Source organism: Arvicanthis niloticus, chromosome 26 (assembly GCF_011762505.2).
Source record: "Arvicanthis niloticus isolate mArvNil1 chromosome 26, mArvNil1.pat.X, whole genome shotgun sequence".
Lineage (NCBI taxonomy): Eukaryota > Metazoa > Chordata > Mammalia > Rodentia > Muridae > Arvicanthis > Arvicanthis niloticus.
The window spans coordinates 991798-1011439 of NC_133434.1; the positions used below are offsets into that span (position 1 = coordinate 991798).

General features: G+C 41.5%; 1 long non-coding RNA gene across 1 annotated transcript; it reads left to right on the plus strand.

Annotated features, from left to right (window-relative positions):
• Positions 1 to 10980: 10980 nt before the first annotated feature.
• Positions 10981 to 19616, plus strand: LOC143438923 (uncharacterized). The gene is made up of 3 exons (XR_013107455.1): positions 10981 to 11274; positions 13916 to 13969; positions 18107 to 19616. It is a non-coding gene; the product is annotated as an uncharacterized LOC143438923 (long non-coding RNA).
• The last annotated feature ends 26 nt before the right edge of the window (positions 19617 to 19642 follow it).

The window sequence follows — 19642 nt, forward strand, 5'->3', positions numbered from 1 at the left end:
GGAGGAGAAGGGAAGTGTTATATGACCAACCTTTTCCTGGGGAGACCCAACACACCCCAGATAGGGAACCCACGACAGACCAAAGTACTACAGGCAGCTCCACAAGTTTAAAAGTGTCCTTTCCAGGTGCCTCAGATGATCTAAAACACTTCCAGCCAGTTTTGGTGTGAGTCTTTGTAGCTCAACTCTGCTTCCTTCTGTCTAAGAGGGACTAAATATGGCTTTTTTTTTTTTTTTTTTTTTTTTCCTTCCTCTGGCCGGAGGGGCTTAGTGAATCCGGTCACTTTCAAGGATATCCTGAAACTGTTTTAAATTGCTTAAGGAGCTTTCCTGACGGATACAACGTTTCAATCTGGGAGGAAACTGTTACCCTACAGGAGGGAAGGCTCCATCTATGCTGCTACAGCTTTTTCAGGGGAGCCTTCATCCTGCTGGGTCAAAGGTCTCCAGTTGTAGCCTGCTGGGGAAAGAACCCACACAGTAACCTCTTTCTATCCTTTGTAAGGAAGTGCTATAAACTCCCTGGGTCCCCACAGTGAACTCTGGCCTCATACCTCAGTTTATCATTGAGACTTCAGGAATGGAGGGTAGACCTTGTTTACCTCAATCCAAGGGAAGGAATTTTAGCTACATGTGTTTACCTCAGTACATAGTACTTAAGTAAGTGCTTGGTACAGAATGGTAGAAAATCATAGATCATTGTTTGGGAGAGTAGAAAGTTAGGGGCCAGAGATGGTAAGAGGACAATAATAGTTCATTCTGAGCAGTGATTTTTCAATTTACAAATGTCTTTTGTATACATTCTCATTTCATTATTCATATGTACCCTGTACAGATCAGTCACTTCATTCCTAGGACTCCAGCCTAGGAAAATAATCTAATATGAGAATAAATGTTTTAAAAATGCATTTGAGAGACTAATTATTTACTTACTTATTTTGAAGTTGAAGACAAAGCCCAGACTTGGGCAAGCACTATGCAAGTAAGTTCTCTTCATAGTCCTTGGTTTCCCTGAGACACAAGTCCTACTATGTAGCCAGGCTGAGCTTTCTATAAAACCCAAGCTGTCCTCAAACTCCTGTTTCTCCTGCTTCTGCCTCTTAGTGCTAGGATGGTAGAAGTCGTCATACTCAGGAAGATATGATAAATTATTTTAAAATGTAATGTAAATTGCATACATACAGTAATTTTAATTATGCATTTAAAGTAGACTAGAAGAAAATAAGTCAACATATTAATTTTTCTGGATAGTAAGATTATAAACAGTTGCTTTAGTCTTCTCAATATATTATATTTTCTTATAATGTGGGAACAGTGGATCCCTCCTCTTTCATTTTTGTGTGTCTTATTAACAATCCATTTTTAAGTAGATAGGGTAGTTGCTATACTCTCCACTTAAATACTAATGCTCCCATCAATGTAATAGCTTTTAAAACTTTTTAAAACTTTCTCATGCCAGCCATTACAATTTTTTTTTAGAATGAATTCCTTAAAATCATAGCTACCCCTGTCTCATTAGATGTTTCAGTATAAATAACAGAAAGGTCTACTCAAACTGACTTAAACAGGACCACATACTGAAGTGTAGCTCATTGGTTCAACCCAGGGTTCAATCCTTGGTACTGGGGAAAAATAAAAAGAAATTGTATTTATAGACTTACTTGTTGAGAAGGTCATACTTGAAGGGGAAGAAAACAGGCTTGATTCCCATCAGCATTTTTGTTTACATCTAAAACAATAAAATTATTATAGGGATTGGAGAGCTGACTGAGCAGTTCCAAGTACTGGCTGCTCTTTCAGGGGACCCAGGTTCAGTACCCAGCACCCACATCATGGCCTACAACCATCTGTAACTCTAGTTCCAGGGGATCTGATTGTGGGAAAAAACTCACAGGGGAGTCCGGTGGTGGGGACAAAGTCACAAGGGCCAGCAGCGGGGTCCCAGGTGGGCTTCCCACACCGTGGTGGAGGGTCCCACATTCACGCAGTCTCCTTGGGCTGGCTGGCGCCTGCATCAAGAAGGTTCAGGGTTCCAAAGGCTGGGAAACTGGAGGCAGGCCCAGGAGACACGTGGAGTCCAGGAATTTTCCAAAGCGTTTATTGTTCATGTCGTGGTGAATGGGTGTAGATGGTTCGAGCTCCCTGCAAAAACCAGGGAAGCCTGGCTTTTATAGGGAGGGGGAAAAGGGGAGGGAATAACTTAATTAGCTACGCCCCTCAGCCTTTAGATAACTCATTAATATTTTAATCTCTGGAGGTGAAGACCTGTTAATCATGCCCTCTACCTGTGCCCTACATGACTGAAGGGTGTAGGTTGAATGGAGATTAGACCTCGTGTCAGGAGCCTGGGTTCTGGGGGCGTGGCCGAATACCCACAACCCAAGAACCAGGATACCCTTCCACAGCCTGACATCTGATGCCATCTTTTAGCTTCCTCAGACACCAAGCAAGCACAGGTAAAACACTCACACATTAAATAAATAAACAAACAGATAAATATACTCTTGTTACATTTAGTATGTGTGCATGTGGTATGTAGGTGTGCACATGTGTGTACCTCAGAGCACATACTCATTTATGGTGGACATGTGAAGGTCGTAAAACAACTCCAGGAATGGGTCTCTCCTTCCATCATGTGAGTCCTCAGAGTTGAACTCAAACAGTCAGACTTGGCAATAAACACCTTTACCTGCTGAGCCACCGATACAGTCCATCTGCATCTATATTATGATTTTCATATCCTCCTAATGTGGCACTTCTTGGTGTGGCAGTGCCTGGTGCAGTAGGCTGTGTGCAGTTTCAGGCCCTGTTCTATATCCTCACAGGAAATAGTACACGGCTTCTTCACAGCCTTCTAAACAAGTCCTGAGATTTTTCTGGCTGAACAATTTAGGTCACATGTTCACCCCAATCAATAGCCAGGGGATAGGGTAGGAGAAAAAGGTGGAAATAAAACGTACTCCATATCTTAAGCCACCTAGGCACTCTCGGGAATTGGGGGAGACGCTGTGGGGGAAGGGTAGATAAAGGAATGAATATCAAACAGGAAAATCTCCTTGAGAAAGTAAGCAGTAGATCACATTCCTCGAGCTATCTCAATATTCTGTTTAATTTGGCACTTCCTGGTCTAACTAACATCACTCCTGCAACCCTTCTCTTTTAGTTTATTCTGTGATCATTGAATATACACGGCTTAAGTAGAGCTTATGAAATTCCTGTACTTAAATCACCTTAGTAAATCTCAACTTGAAGATAAAGCAGATTTTTTTTTTTAATTTGGCTCATATGGTCAGCAGGTTATTTGCTAGTTGTTTTTATATTAAGTCATTTTTATTGTTTATTATACTTTATATTAAAATATTTTTATTGTATGAATATGGGGTGTTTTACCTACATGTGTGTCTATATACCACGTGCATGCCTGATGCTCTTGGAGGCCAGAAGAAGGTGTCAGATTTCCTGGACCTGGAATTACAAATGGTTCTGAGCCACCATATGGGTGCTGAGAATTGAACCCAGGTCCTCTGAAAGAGCAGCCAGTGCTCTTAACTAAGTAGCCATCTATCCAGGCCAATTGTTATTTTATTTGTGAACACGTGTGCGCGTGTGTGCATGCGTGCAGGAGCTAGTGTGTGTGTGTGTTATGGAGAGGAACATGTTAGTTATCCTGGTCTACCTCCTCAGTGATCCTCCTGTTTGGGAGCTATTAAATATGATTTAGAACCAGGAATGTTGGCACATGCCTACAATGCTAGCACTTTGGCTGATTTGGGAATCATAAATCCAATGCCAGTCTGGGCTACATAGTGAGTTCCTGTTACATACATAGGTAGACTGGGAATGCAGTTCAATAGTAGAACATTCGCCTAATACTCACACATTTGATTTGCTGGTTCATTTGTTTGTTGTGACAGCATGTGGTTTGATCCCACTACCACACACGCATACATAAAAAGTACCATCTCAAGATGGGCAAGTTTATCTCAAAGAACTGTAAGACACATATCAGCTGACAGTGGAGTTACAGATTTCAGGAGCCGTAATGCTCACAAAAGCCCACAAGGAAATACCCCTTGCTCAAGGTATCTGAGAGCCTGAAATATTAACTGCCAACTTTGTTAGTAGTTTACTTAAAACCTTTTAAAAATATTTTATTCTTATTTATGTGTATGAGTGCTTTGACTGCATGTATATAGGAGCACTGCATGCATGCAGGAGACAGAACAGACTGTTGAATTTCCCAGGTACTGGTTGTTACAGATGCCTGTAAGCTATTATGTAGGTACTAGAACTAGACCAGGGTCCTTTGTAAGAACAGCCAGTGTTCTCATCCCCAAACCATCTCTCCAGCCCCCCATATTTTGATTTTTAATTAAATGTCTATGCAGGGTTTTTTTTTTTTTTTTGCATATTCATGTGTTAGTGTAGGTGCCCAAGGAGTCCAGAAGAGAATGGCAGATACCCGTGAATTGGAGTTACAAGCAATTGTTAGCAACTAGATGCCAGGGCTGGGGCCAAACTCTTTATCTTCTATGCAAGACAAGTTTAACTGCTGAGCCATCTCTCCAGACCCCTAACTGCCAAGATGTTCATAGCAAATTTCATACTTATAAAATGTTCTGAAACTTTTTTAAAAAATGAAATAATTTGCTCTGCATTACATAAAAGAGTGAGTGAAACTTGGGATTTGAACTCAGTTCTGCCTTTTTCTAGAGCTGCCTCCCGAGTATGAGTCCAGATATGTGCTGCCTATCCTAACTTGCTTCCTGTTGCCGTGACAAACATCATGATCAAAAACAACTTGGGGGAGAAACGTATATTTCAGCTCACAGGTTTTAGAGCATCATAGAGGGAGGCCAGCAGGAAGGAGCTCAAGGCAGGAACCTGGAGGCAGGAACTGAATTAGGAACCACGAAGGAATGCTGCTCAGCTAGCTTTTTAAATTGGCCAAGGCCTGTCTGCTTCTGCAGGTACCTGCAGAAGTCAGAACACATCAGAGCCCTCCTGAGTCAATCAGCAATCAAAATATCCGGAAGACCCACCCACAAGCCGATCTGATGGAAACAATTCTTTAGTAGCAGTTCCTTCTGCCCAGGTGCCAAACTGACTCTTAAGATTAACCAGGTACTACTACAAAAGCCTATTCTAAACCTCCAGATTAAACGGTGGCCTGGTTTCCCAGCTCTGGAGGGCTTCGTGTGGCTTTCTGTGTCCTGACTGCTGGGGAGAACTACTTCCGCATCATGCTTTCTGGCTCACTCCCTCAAAAGCGCAGTCAGCAGCATTCAGAACAGCCCCTGGACGCCTGCCCTGCAGGGACTTTGATGATGGCTGTTCTATTTTGAGATTTAAAAAAAAAAAAAAAAAACAGAGTTCAGCATCCAGTGGGCCAGAAACATATTCCAGCATCAGCTTTTAAAATCTCCTGGTACGTTTTACATGATGAACACTTCAGAAGGCTTGAGCTCTTTCCAGTTTGACTACGGTGAGATGGATTTCAATCCAACTGAGGAGAGGTGTAGATTAGACAAGTGTTCAATTCCCAGCACCCCACATGGCAGCTGACAACGGTCCCTAACTCCAGTTCCAGGAAATCCAACACCCTCACACAGAAACACACACAGGCAAAACACCAAGTCCCATAAAAATAAATAAATATGTATGTATGGGGTTTTTTTGTTTTTGTTTTTTTTTTTAAAAGAACAACCTTTCAAATCTGATAGAAATTATTGGCAAATGATTTGCATGGAGAGCAGTAAAGGCAGATTACGAGGCTCATGTATAAAGAACTATACATGTTTGGTGACAACACGTGAGGTTGGGATGTCTCAAGATCAAGTCAGTGTGACCAGTTAAAAAGATGCTAGCACTTCCAGGTCATAAAGTCTGACGTATAGCCAATCCTTACAAAGAGGAGCTATCCTCCCGTGTTGGTGGTTTTACCCTCCAGCTCTTGGATGCTTCTCAAGTCAACTTCAGGCTGAAGCTTTCAGTGTCTACAAGGCTGATTCTACAGTGACTTAGGCGGTGAGAGATATGAGAATTTTTGTCTTTAAAAATTGATACAGAACGGCTTGCCAATCCAGTTCTTCATCTCCATACCAGTTTGCTTCTTTGTGATAAAGTTCTCTGGCATTCAGTCGGGAGTTGTGTTCTTCGTGAATTAGGCTTTCTGTTGATTGTAACTGACTGACCATCATCACCCACCATCTACTTTATGTGTTGTCCAAGACCTCTGTCTTTGTCTCTCAGGCTACTCACCTTCTTATTAGGCATTCTCTTGAGGAAATGCCAGCACACATAATTTTTAACCCGAGTCCATTTTACTCCTGTTTGAACAGTCCTAGTAAAAGGTCATATGGGCCAGATGAATGCTCCAGCCGAAAACAGCACAGCAAGACAATTAATTATAGTGAACTTCGGAGGATGGTTGTGGTTTTCCATTATGGGAATTCTACCTGCTCATTGATTTTTGTATTTTTCAAAACAAGGTTTCTCTGCGTGGCCCCGGGCTGTCCTGGAACTCATTTTGTAGACCAGAGTGGCCTGGAACTCAGAGATCCATCCCCCTGCTTCTGCCTCCTGAGTGCTGGGATAAAAGGCAGGCACCTGCCTGACTAGAAGTTTACCTCTTACAAAAACGAATCGGTGCCATTTGTTTTGAGAGGGTCCAATAAGTCCTTTAAAATGGCCTTGGACTGTTTATTCTCCCTGACATGTAATCTCTTCCAGTCACTTGGGAGTTAATCAACTGTAAGGCAGGGCATGATACTGTACTCAGGAGACTGGAGCAAGAGGGTTATGATTTTGAGCTCAGCCTGAACAACACAGCCAGATACCATTTAAAAAAAAAAATTTAAGAACAACTGGAAATTTTTCAAAATTTCAAGCAATTGCTGATAACTTAGAGCCATGACTCTCAATCTTCCTATTGCAGTGGCCCTTTAGCACAGTTGTGGTGACCCCCCAACCATAAAATTATTTTTGTTTGCTACTTTGTAACTGTAATTTTGCTACTGTTACGAAGTGTAATGTAAATATTTTTGGAGATATAGGTTTACCAAAGGTATTACAACCTACAGGTTAAGAACCACTGCCTTAAGATGCTGGTCAATTATAGAATGTTTTGGGAGCTAAAAATATTTTCTATTGTATGTCCGATATGGTCTCATACACCTATAATCCCAGCACTTGGAAGGTAGCAGCCTGGAAAACCGGGAGTTCAAGGTCATCTTTGGAACTATATAGCAAGTTCAAGGCTAACCTGGATTAAATGAGAGCGTTTCAAAAAACAACAAATATTCTACATTTTTATTGTGATTATATTTCTTAAAGCTTAAAATTGAGACACACGATCTGATAATGAGATGAAATATTCTAAGATGCATTTATTTTAATTTTATGTGTATGAGTACCCCTTTTGTATGTAGTATGTATGTGTGCCACATGTATGCCTGGTACCTGTAGAGGCAAGAAGAGGGCATCAGATACCCTGGAACTTGAGTTACAAATGATGTATGAGCTGCTATGTGCATTCTAAGAATAGACTCTGGATCTTCTGCAAGAGCATCAAATGCTCTAACCACTGAGCCATCTCTCCAGCCACTTGAAATGAACGTTTTAAAAATACTTTAAAAAATGTTATGAGTGTTTTATCTGCATGCAGGCCTGTGTACTATGCAGTGGTCAGAGGCAGTTCAGATTTCTTGGAACTTGAGTTACAGATAGTTCTGAGACACCATGGGGATGCTGGGAATAGAACCTCGCTTCTCTCACATAGGAAGGGACCCATGGCTCCAGCTGTATATGTAGGGGAGGATGACAGTGTCAGGCATAGGTTCGTGAGAAAGTCCTTGGTCCAGTGAAGGCTGGATGCCCCAGTGTGGGGGAAATGGTGGGTGGGGAGGTGGGAGTGGGAGGATGGGTAGGGGCATATCCTCATAGAAGCAGGAGGAGGGGGAATGGAATAGGGGGCTTCTGGGTGGAGGGGAAATGGGGAAAGGGGATTACATCTGAGATGTAAATAAAATATCCAATTAAAAAAAAGAACCTAGCTTCTTTCTAGGATTATTCAGTACTCTTAACTACTGAGCCATCTCTCCAGCCTTAAATGAAATGTTTTAGATCAGAACACTTAACCACCATGCATTCTTGACAGTTAATATAATATTTCCCCATTATGCTCCTTGTTTGTAATTGCTTTTATTATTGTGTATTCAGCAACTTTGGCCTTAATCAAACACTTCCACTAAGAGGGGAATCAATAAAAAGAACATGTGTTAAAGAATAAAAGAAGTCTAAAATTTAGTGGTGCAAAATAACGGAAGATCACAGTATTCAGAAATTTAATATTCTTCCATTAACAGTAGGCCATTATTTTTAATAAGCCTTATTTTTGAAGTAGTTATTAGGCCATTTAAAAATTGCTTTACAGTTCTAGCAATTTGATTTGCAAGAACAAAAAAGACAGGAATATAATCTTGCTGTATCTGGATTATATGTATTGTGTACAGTTTTAGAAGAAAGATGTGCATAATTTTGGAATAGTCTCAAAAACACCAACTAAGAATATTCAGAGGCTAGAAAACAAGCCATGTGGACTTCATCCTACACTATACTCATACAAATGAATGCTAATGAATAAAGCTCACACACTATAACAGAAGCAAAGGATTGGAAGCCATCCATCAATGACGGCACATCTGTATAATGAACTCACCTCAAATATAATTAAAGAAAAAGACTGAGGAGTAGGGACATGTCAGTACACATCTGTATTCCTAGTAATGTCCAGAAACTGAGACAGGGATATCCAGAGTTCAAGGCCAGCCTCATCTACATATACAGACCTTACCTCAAAACATTGGGAGGTTCTAGTATGGAAAGGTTTCCAAGCTATATTGTTAAATTAAGCAAGAAAGCACAGAACCTGTGTGTAAGATGCTACCACTGAGTTAAAAAATTAAAGGCAGCAGAGGGAGGGTGGGCAGGGAGACTGTTTTGGGAGTACAAGACACTTCTTGTCAAGCCTGACAACCTGAATTTTATCCTTAGGGCCCACAGGGTAGAAGTAGAGTATCAATTGTGACAGGTTGACCTCTGACCTCAACACACTCACATACACGAACGCAAAACAAAAACAAAAGTGCAATACTTACTTTTAATGAAAAGGGGAGTCTCCGTAGTAGAGTCCTTGCTTAGCATGTGTGAGAAGAAAAATAAAAATAGAAGAATATATACATTTATATCTGTGTACAAATAAGATGAAGTCTGAAAGCATACTCATGAAATCAATAATCATGATTTTCTGTTTTAAAGGGGTGGGAACTAAACAAGGAGGTGTAGAAAGAGAAAGTGATGCTTTCTTTTAAAGCTTTGTATACTTTTTGACATCTCCTACTGTGCTACTAATTTTTTAAGACCAAATAAATAACATTAAATAAAGAGCATAAAAGAACCAATATGGAGAAAAATGAGGAGAGAGATGAGGGTTTACATTGTGTCTGTACTTATGAATGGTCCTCAGTAACTCATCTTGTGGGTATCTCCACAATCAGTGTAAATTACCACATGGTTAACTCAATTGCAAAGACAATGAATGGATTGTTCCACAGGAGAGTTCACTTGTGACTCAGACATGGTCCTAATTCACAGAGGAGAATATTGAATTTGTGGCTTTTTTTTTTTTTTTTTTATGAAAAAGCATTAGTCAGTGAAGAATAATACAATTCTCTACTCCCTAGACTTAATGGTTGTAAATTTATTGTTTATAAATGGCTTTCTTGTCTAACCCACATTTATAAAAACCATTCTGTAGTGCATAGGATAGAAATGTCTGTTTTCTGGTCTACCAAGTGAGTTTCAGGACAGCCAGGGTTATACAGAGAAATCCTGTCTCAAAAACCAAAAACAAAAACATTTTCTTCTATTTGCATATTCTAAAAAAGAAATGGACGTGAGAAGGCTGGGAGATGGCGTACATGCTTAAGAGTATTTGTTTTGCAAACACAAGGACCTGAGTTCAAATTCCCTGTACCAGTCATGTACCAGTCAGTGTAAAGTCCAGGAAGACTGTAAGTGCCTGTAACCCCAGCACTACCGGAGGAAGACAAGTGGATCTAGAGAGCTCACTGGCTAGTCTGGCTAGTCTGGCTAGTCAAACTGGGTGAGCTTCTGGTTCTCTGAGAGATCCTGGCTCAAGGCAATAAGATGGACAGAGAGAGAGGGAAACTCTCAGTGTCATACTCTGGCCTCTGCATGCAAAGGCATGCACATCTCCACATTCATGAATGCAACACACACACACACACACACACACAGGGAATAAGACATTAAAACTTACTGATGCTCCCAACTACCTGAACACAATTTTGTTCGTTTCATGGTACTAGAAATGGAACCCTAGGTCTTCTACACACTAAACAAGCTCTCTACCATTGAGCAACACCCTCAGCCCATAGAAGACATTTGAAATTGAGTCTAGCTTGAAATTAAGAGCTAAACCATCACTGAGGACTTGCCAGTTCACTGAATGCTCTAGAAGTCCTCTGAGTGTGCCTACTGCTGCTGTTTCTGGCACTGAATTATTGCATAGTAATTTTTTTTTCTTTATTCTGATCCAGAGATTTTGCTGAATTTCTAATTTGATTCTTCATAGTAAAGAACATATTTAAAAAAAAAAAAAAAACAACCTTTCATCTTGCTGGGAGCTGGTGGCCTTTAATCCCAGCACTGGAGGTGGGGTAGGATGGGACAAAAGCAGGTGGATCTCTAAGTTCTAGGCTAGCCTGGTCTACAGAGAAAGTTCCAGAACACCCAGGACTACATAGAGAAATTCAGTCTCAGAAAACAAAACAAAACCAAAATCTTCCATCTATTCAATCTTAAAATGTAATGTATCTAAGAATTACAAAGAAAGCTTATGCAGACTCCTAGGACATCTAATTATTCTGATTGACTGGGTCCTGGGTGGGGCCTGGGAATATGGTTTTTTATAAACCCACAACTGTTCTTTTTCAGGGGATCTGAGCATTGCCATAAAAAAATATATTCAACAAATGAGATTGCTTGTGGCTAGTGACTGTGCATGGCTGATTAAAATCAGCACAGCGCCTCAGAACCTCTCCCTGAGCTCATTATTGCTAATACAAAGAGGCAAAGATGAGGAGCTGGTGATGATTAGCCCCCCCGAGGGCTGAGAAGAGGCCATGGTAACTAACAGCGCATCACGCTAGTGTGTGTCTACAGTTCAGAGGAAGACACAGATTAAAACAGGCGAGTATCTCGTTTATTTCTGACACTCTGCAAGTGTGTATGTACTAAGCTGTCTTTGGAGCTTCCCGGGTAGGGGTAGGATGGTGATGGGTGGTCTGAAGTTGCCTGTTCTCTTCAAAGGACACTTGTTATATGTTGACCAAGCTAATTAGATACCTTGGTGGTTTGGGATTTCGTTACCCAGTGACTGCTGTCCTCTCCCCACCCCCAGCAGCCCTGTGCCCTCTGAGATTTGAAAGGGTACATCCACCTATGTCCTCAAGTTTCCCCTACAGAGGCCTCACTCTGGACAACCTTGTTTACGGAACTGCCTCTCCACTCCAGTCTTGTTGAAGCCCCAGCGTGGCTTCCTTTGCAGTTTGGCAGAGCCTTTCTTACTTCGTCAGTTGACCTCTCTGGCTGAGAGTATTTTGTGAAAGCAACTTTAAAATTATTTGAGATGGCTGGATGCCTAACGCACACATTTGTCATTTGCTGAAGGGTTTTACAGTTCCTGAGGATAACTTCCTGAGGGTTTTAAACTGTGCGCTTATGGTCCAAGGCAATTATTGCAAAGGACATACTTTTATTAATTGAAATCATAAATATTTTGTAGGTGTTCTAATAAAATGAGGTGATTTAGGGTTTAAATGGCATATTGAGTCATTCTAGAACAGCCCACCTTGGTAAAAGGCAATGGAAAAATACAGAAGCAGAACAAAACCATTAAACAACACCATAGGAGTCATAGGAAATATTAGAAGTTCAGTGTGGTTTGGTTTAGCTTAGGTTTTGTCAGGGAACTGGGATGGAGCCCAGGACCTTACACAAGCCAAGCAACCCTTCTAGCACTGAGTGACAACTACAGTCCCTCATTAATTTCAGAAAGATATTTTCACTGGAATTTTCATTTGCTAATTGTTTTTCCTTAATGTAAAAATTAGCAGGTGCTCTCAGCTTGTCCCATCTTTCAGGAGAGAATGCCCTTGTAGGAATGATTCTGTGCTGTCACCATTTACTGTCCTTATAAAAGGATGTAATACTTACTGGACAATCCCTGCTGTCTATACACTGCATTAATGACAGTCATTAACTTACTTTTCAAAAAGGAAATGCAGAGGCAATTTGACAATGTATAGTCCCATAACTCCAACATAAATTGAAAGTATCATTGGGGATAGGAGTATAACTGTCCATGGTGTGTGCTTCCATAGGATCTGTGAGGTCCTGGGCTTAATACCCAGAACTGGTAAACAAACAAACAAACAAAACAAAAACAAAAACAAAACACCCATAAGAGTGCAGGTAGAGAGCTGGATATGGCAGTGCACCATCTGAGTTGAGTTTGATCCTGGGAACTCACATGTTGGAAGCAAAAACTGGATGACTGAAACTTGTCGTCCGGCCTTCCCCCAGAAGCTGTCATGTGTGTGTATGTGTTTTAATGTTAAAAATTTAAAAATACTCATTTAAAGGCAGGTATGGTAGGATGTACTTATAATCCCATCCTTCAGGAGGTTCAACACTATCCTGTGCTACATAGTGAGAACTTGTCTTTAAAAAACTGCGAGACACAGCCTAGCTCAGCAGCAGGTAAACGACAGAGTTTGGCGATTTCCTCTCCTGATCTCAGGCTGACTAGGAGGTTCTCTGTGAGGCTGTTGTTCAGACTCACAAGACAAAATTATGCCTTGAATTGCTAGCTTGAGAAAAGATCAAAGTTTGGATTTCAAAGTATACACCCAGGATGTGCCTCAGCGGTACAGTACCTACCTACCTTGTTCAAGGACCTGGACTCTAGGTTTGGTGTCCTGTGTCAACAAAATAAATAAGTAAATAAATAAATAAATAAATAAGAAAACCAGAGATGAACTTACAGGGCACATGTAGCTAGTGGCTATGATAGTAGACAGGAGAGCTAATGTTTATACATGTTAAGCACTGAATCCAGACGCTGAGTATTCAAAACCTAACTTTGGATTAGCAGTCAACGTAAAGAAATTAGATTGTTAAAAACTCAAAGAATGGGGGAAAAATCCTCATCTATTATTTAGGTAGAAGAAAAACCACAGATAATTTTAAGCCAAATACATAATAAGGAAAAGTGTCGTTGATTTGGTATCTGTACAATACCAACAGATTATTCTTATCCTCCCCCACTTCCTTCCTTTCTTCCTTTCTTCAAATAAATGGAATGGAGTGAATTGGCAGATACATTTGGCACTGCGTAGCATGGTGAAATATAAATGAATAACAAACACCAGAAGGCCTAAGTGGATGTGGATTAAATTAAATATTTACACACTACACAGCAGATCTTTCGTGAAGGGCAAGTCTATGAACCAGAAGCTTCATAATAAAAGGGGGTTGGAAATTGTTTTTGTTTGTATGAAGCCTGCTGTTTGACACCTGGGCCAAAGACAGTCTAACCAGCTGCCAGCAGGTAACCCAAGTATCACAAAATAAAGTCTTCCAGCTGTTTTAAAACTACATGCGTGTGTTCAGATGAATAAAAAGATGAATAATATATATATACCAAACACATTGGTGGTGATTATTTCTGTTAAGTTGACTGGTTGTTGTTACTATTGGTAACCCTTTGTGCTTTCTCCAGGTTTTCAGTACTAAGCTGAAACTGGTTTTGTTTTATTTTTGGACACAGAGCTGCAGTATGAATTTGCAGTTGCTTCCACCCACCCGAGGGCCACTTTTCCAGGTATATACCATCTTTCCCAGCTCTGAAGCACTTCTTATAGGGGTGGGGTGAGGAAGTGGGTTTGGGGGTTGGATTGGGAAGATTGTTAAGTGGGTAAAGTGCTTGCTTTACGATCATGAGGACCAGAATTCAAATCCCCAGCACATAAAATAGATAAATACACAAACCCAGTTATGGTGACACACACCTATTATTCCAGGGATGGGGAGATGGATACAGTCTAGCCAGTTGGCGAGCTCCATGTCCAGTGCGAGACCCTATCTCAAAAAGTAAAGTGGAGAATAGAAGAAGACACAGATTGTCAACCTCTGAGTTCCATATGAGCAGACACACAAAAATAAAGTATTATCTAGAGGGGGTGGTGGGTTTGAAGACAGGGTGTCTCTGTATATCCCTGGCTGTCCTGGAACTCATTTTGTAGAGCAAGCTGGGCTCAGATTCATAGGTCTCCCTGCCTCTGTGTTCCCAGTGCTGGGATTAAAGGGATCTTCCACCAGTGTAAGGCAAAATATAAATTTCTTTAATAAAGACAAGCAGAAAAGAGACTAATACCCAGCATAACACACTCAGACTAGATTAATAATTCCTAAATTGTCTCCTTTGCTTTGAACTTTCCCTCTTCTCTCTCTCTCTCTTTTTTTTTTTTTTTTTTTTTTTTTTTTTTTTTTTTGGTTTGTCCTCTTTTTTTCCTCACTCCATCCATTCATTCTTCCTTCCTGCCCCTCCCTCTCTTCCTTCCCTCAGCTATAGCTGAAGTCTCCAGTCATCACTGCCCTTCCCTCCTGGGAGTGATTATTAACAAGAATGCCCATGCTCTCTACGTGTTTTAAGTGCTTCTTCTGATGTATGCCTGCACTTGTGAACAGTCTGTGAAACACATGTGTGCCTTAAAAATCACAATAAATTATATTGCATTGGGGGGGGGGAGCGGCTGGTTGTTTGGAGATGAGAGTCAGGGTGTATAGCCCAGGCTGGCCTCACACTCTTTAGACCTTCCCGCCCCCATTGCTGCCTCTGTCTCTTAAATAGCTGGAATTACAGATATATACCATTAGATTCCTATTATTTTCATTTAATTTTGTGTCTATGAGATGCTGAAATACATTAGGAGAGTTCTTTCTTTGTTTCTGTGTTTGTTTGCTTCTTTGTTTCATTTTCTTTTTCTTTTTCTTTTTTTTTAAGTGTTCCATCAAAACCACTATTAAACCAATGAGAAAGCTCAGTGGATAAAGGCACTTGCTGCCAAACATGACAACCCAGTTTAATCCATGGGTCCCACGTGGTAGAAGATAAGAATTCACATTTACAGGTTGTCCTCTAACCTCTACACACATGTTGGGGTGCACACATATAGTAAGTGAATAAATGTTAGAAAGACAGAGAGAGAGAGAGGGAGAGAGAGAGAGAGAGAGAGAGAGAGAGAGAGAGAAGAAGAAGAAGAAGAAGAAGAAGAAGAAGAAGAAGAAGACAGGCAGAAAGAGAAAAGAAAACAAGACAAAAGAAAAGAAAACAAAAGAACCAGAAGAACCAGGCAATGGTGGTGCACACCTTTAATTCTAGCACTTGGGAGGCAGATCTCCGAGTTCCAGGCCAGCCTGGTCTACAGAGAGAGTTCTAGGATAGCCAGAAGAAACACAGAGATACACAGAGAAACGTTGTCTCAAAACAAAACAAAATCTTGAGAATAATATAAAAACAAACCACTAGGACAATAACAAAAGGAAGCAAATGATGAGTTCTTATGGCACCATCTTGGGATTGAGAGAATAGCTGTGTGCTAGGACCCCTGGCTAGCATTTGCAAGATCCTGGTTTGATCCCCAGCACAAAGGGGGTTGAAGAGGGAGGGAGAGAGAGGCAGAGACAGAGACAGAAAGACAGAAACAGAAGGAGAGACAGAAAGAGTTCGTGTATAATATAGGTGGAGGCCAGAGGACAGCTGTCAGTTCTCCTTTTTTTAGAGGCAGGGGCTCTTCCTGGCCTGGAAGTTGCCAAGTAGGCTAGGTTGGCTGGCCAGTGAACCCCAGAGACCTTGAGCAGGATTACTTATGCATGTCACCCCAACTGGCTCGTCCTCAGGACTGCAAAGCAAAGTAAAAGTAAAGTGACTGAGCTGTCTTTGCAGCTCCTCCTGAGTTTTCATTTTACCCTTTTGCAAAAGTGCTGGCAGAATGACTCATTGCTAGACAAAGGCAAGAGTCAAGAAATGAGCTAGGAGCTTGGGCATGGTGGCACATGCCTAGCATTCTGGAAGCAGAGGCAGGCAGATTTCTGTGAGTCTGAGGCCAGTGAGAACTACATAATGAACCTCCTCCTTTTATGTTTTTTGTTTTAATAAAAATAAAATTAAAAAGAGGAGGAGAGGAAGAGATTGGCATAGCAATGTACCTGTAACCCCAACTGCTGGAGAGGCTGAAGGAGGTGACCAGCCTCCAAAACATAGCAAGAACTTGTCTGAAAAAAAGAAAGAAAGAAAGAAAGAAAGAAAGAAAGAAAGAAAGAAAGAGAGGGAGAGAGAGAGAGAGAGAGAGAGAGAGAGAGAGAGAGAAGGAGGAGGAGGAAGAGGAGGAGGAGGAGGAGGGAGAGAGGGAGGGAGGGAAAAAGGGAGGGAAGAAAAAAGAAGGAGGGAGGGAGGGAGGGAGAGAATAGTAACAGAGAAGAAAACTTGGGCTAGAGGAAAAAAATTGAAATAGAAAGAGAGTCAGGTGGTGCTGGTGCACACCTTTGATCCCAAGCACTTGGGAAGCAAAAGCAGTCAGATTTCTGTTTGAGGCCAGCCTGATCTACGGAGTGAGTTCCAGGAAAGCTGGCTATACAGAGAAACCCTGTCTTGAAAAATCAAAAACAGACAGGCAGGCAGACAGACAGACAGGTAGGCAGAAAGAAAAGGAAGGAAAGAAGGATAGAGAAGAAAGAAATGAAGGAAGAAAGGGAGAGAAAAAGGAAGAAAAAAAACCAATCTAAATGAAGAGAAAATGGCCATTTGGACCAAGCATGTGGAGGGACAGGTGTCCACAGCTTGGAAAAGACAGACCAGAGTTTATGGAGATTGAGAGGAAGCCAAGATGCTGGCCTGCTGTACCATTTCACACCCCAGCTGACAACCCCAGGGTTAGAGGATGAGGCTGTAAGCTGATCTTTCTAGCCCCTAAAACAGAGTTCTCAACACTGCAGCCACCAAAGATAATATTCATTGACTTCTGGGGTCAGAAAGTGAGATCTTTTGAAAATGTTTAATCCTTATTGATGCAGTTTAACGAATATTCAGAAGCAGGCACAGGGACAAACTGAGCCCGGGAGCCCTAGCCTCCACTGCAGCCCTCAGACTCCCTCTCTCACCTAAGAAGGAAAGATTATTTGCTTCCCATTTTTTTTTTTTCCCTATTGCTGGGATGTTACTAACTTAACAAAAGTAAATTTTTCTCAGTCACCTCTTGGGCAGAGTCTTAAATGCCAGGACAATTTTACTCAAAAGGAAAAGCCAATTGCTTGGTGTGGTTATGTGTGCCCTTAATCCCACTACTCAGGAGGCAGAGGCAGGGAATTCAGGTCAACATGATCTACATACCAAGCTCCAGGCCAGTCAAGGCTATATATAGAGAGACCTCCTCTCAACAAAACAAACAAAACAAAACAAAACGATGTTTAAGAAGAAAAGTCTGGTCATAATTATTGATGCTGTTGGCGGTGCTGGAGACTAACCCAGCGCTTTATTCCTGCTAGGAAAGTTCTACTGTTGAGTTAGAATCCCAGCTCCGCATATCCAAACTAATCCTTGCTTCTTGTTTTCTTTTGTATCTCTAGCTTCTTTTCTATGAAATGGGACAAATGTGTCCTCCCGAAATACATACTTGTACTTATAAGAGAAGTGTTGTATGGCCTTTCCTGGCTGTATGACTGTATGACGTCTCTGTCTCGCTCTCTCTCTCGCTCTCTCTCTCTCTCTCTGTCTCTCTCTCTCTGTCTCTCTCTCTCTGTGTGTGTGTGTGTGTGTGTGTCATGTGTTCATTTGGATGCAAGCATATGTGTATATGTAGGTCCATGTGCATATGTGTGTGCATATGGAGGCCAGAATTCAGTGTTACATATCTTGTATCTTCTTCTACTGTTCTCGACCTTCATTTATTTTTTGAGACAGGGTTTCTCCCTAAACCTGGAGCTCACCAATTGGCTGGATTGGCTGGAGAGCAAGCACCAGGAATCCTCCAATCATTGCATTCCCAAAGGACTTCAGGTGGACATCAATGTGAGCAAACACCTTGCCTGCTGAGATTTTCCCCTGCCCATTCCCATTAGCCTTTTTAAAAATAAGATTTATTTATTTTTATTTATGTGTATGAGGGTTTTGCCTGCACACCTAGATGTGTACCACATATAAGTCTGGTTGGTGCCTGTGGGGGCCAGAAGAGAGTATCGGATCTCCTGGAACTGCAGTTATAGATGATTGTGAACCATCATGTAGGTACTGGGTAGCTACTGGGAATTGAACCTAGGTCCTCTGCAAAAGCAGAAAATGATCTTAACTACTGAGCCATCTCTCCAGCCCCTCTTACTGGCCCTTGATGCCCTCTGGTCTTCAGTGAGATCCGTATTATTCCTTGACATGAGAGGGTTATCCCAGGTAGACCACATCAACTGTCCTAAGTTTCCATTTCCAGGTCCCACAACTAAAAATGTATACACACACACACACACACACACACACACACACGTATACACACACACACAAACTGGAGGGGCACACACTGGGCACAATGCCCCACTCTATTCCCTGGGGCAGAAGTGTTTTTTTTTTTTTTTTTTTTTTTTTTTTACTATCTTTTGTTTCAGCTCTGAACTTCCAAGCCATGCTCCCTCACACCTGTCCAGGTCTGACAAACCAGATCACTAAGTCCTCTTGGCAGACCATCTCTGGGTATCTGGGCAGTGCAATTCTCTTCTGGTACTGGTGAAAAACAGCAGAAGCAGGCTCAGGCTTTTGTGATAAGCCTTAAGTAGGCACCGTCCTCCATTGTTTGCACATCTGAAGGGAACGTGGGATTACAAGAGATCTACTGTAAGAAATTTGTCTAAGAATGGAGTCAGAGATGAGGTTCATTGTCACTTAGAGGAAGCAAGTTCTTCTTAGGCAACACCATCTAATTTCAGACTGGACCCTTTGCCTTCTGAGCGTGCTTTCACAGTGTGTAACTTCCAGCAAATGTTACTGTTTCTTTGTTACCATGGTGACACAGGTTACACTCACTTTTTCACTGAGCTAAAGATCAGATCGGAAGGCCTCACCATGAGCTCCACGATTGAGTCCAGCTTCCAGCATTTTGAACTTAGTAAGTTCAGTTATTTTGATCAAAATCAGATTAACAGCTGTACAGATGCCAGATATAGGAAAAGAGGGAAACTGGTCCCTTTTGCCTGTCCCTTCTCTTTGGGGGTGGGGTGGGGGGACACAACTCTCAAGGTGACATGGAGAAGCAGAGAGTAGCCCTCACCAGATACTGAAGCTTCATTACAGTATAATTGTATACCATAAGATCTCACCATTTTAAGGAATGATTCCTCAATGCATCTGCTATCACTCTTGGTCCCTTGTCCCCAGCCAGGACATGTTGTCTTTCCTAGGTAAATAAATGGACTCCCAAGCTGTGTGTTCTCCTTTGTCTGGCTTCTTTCACTT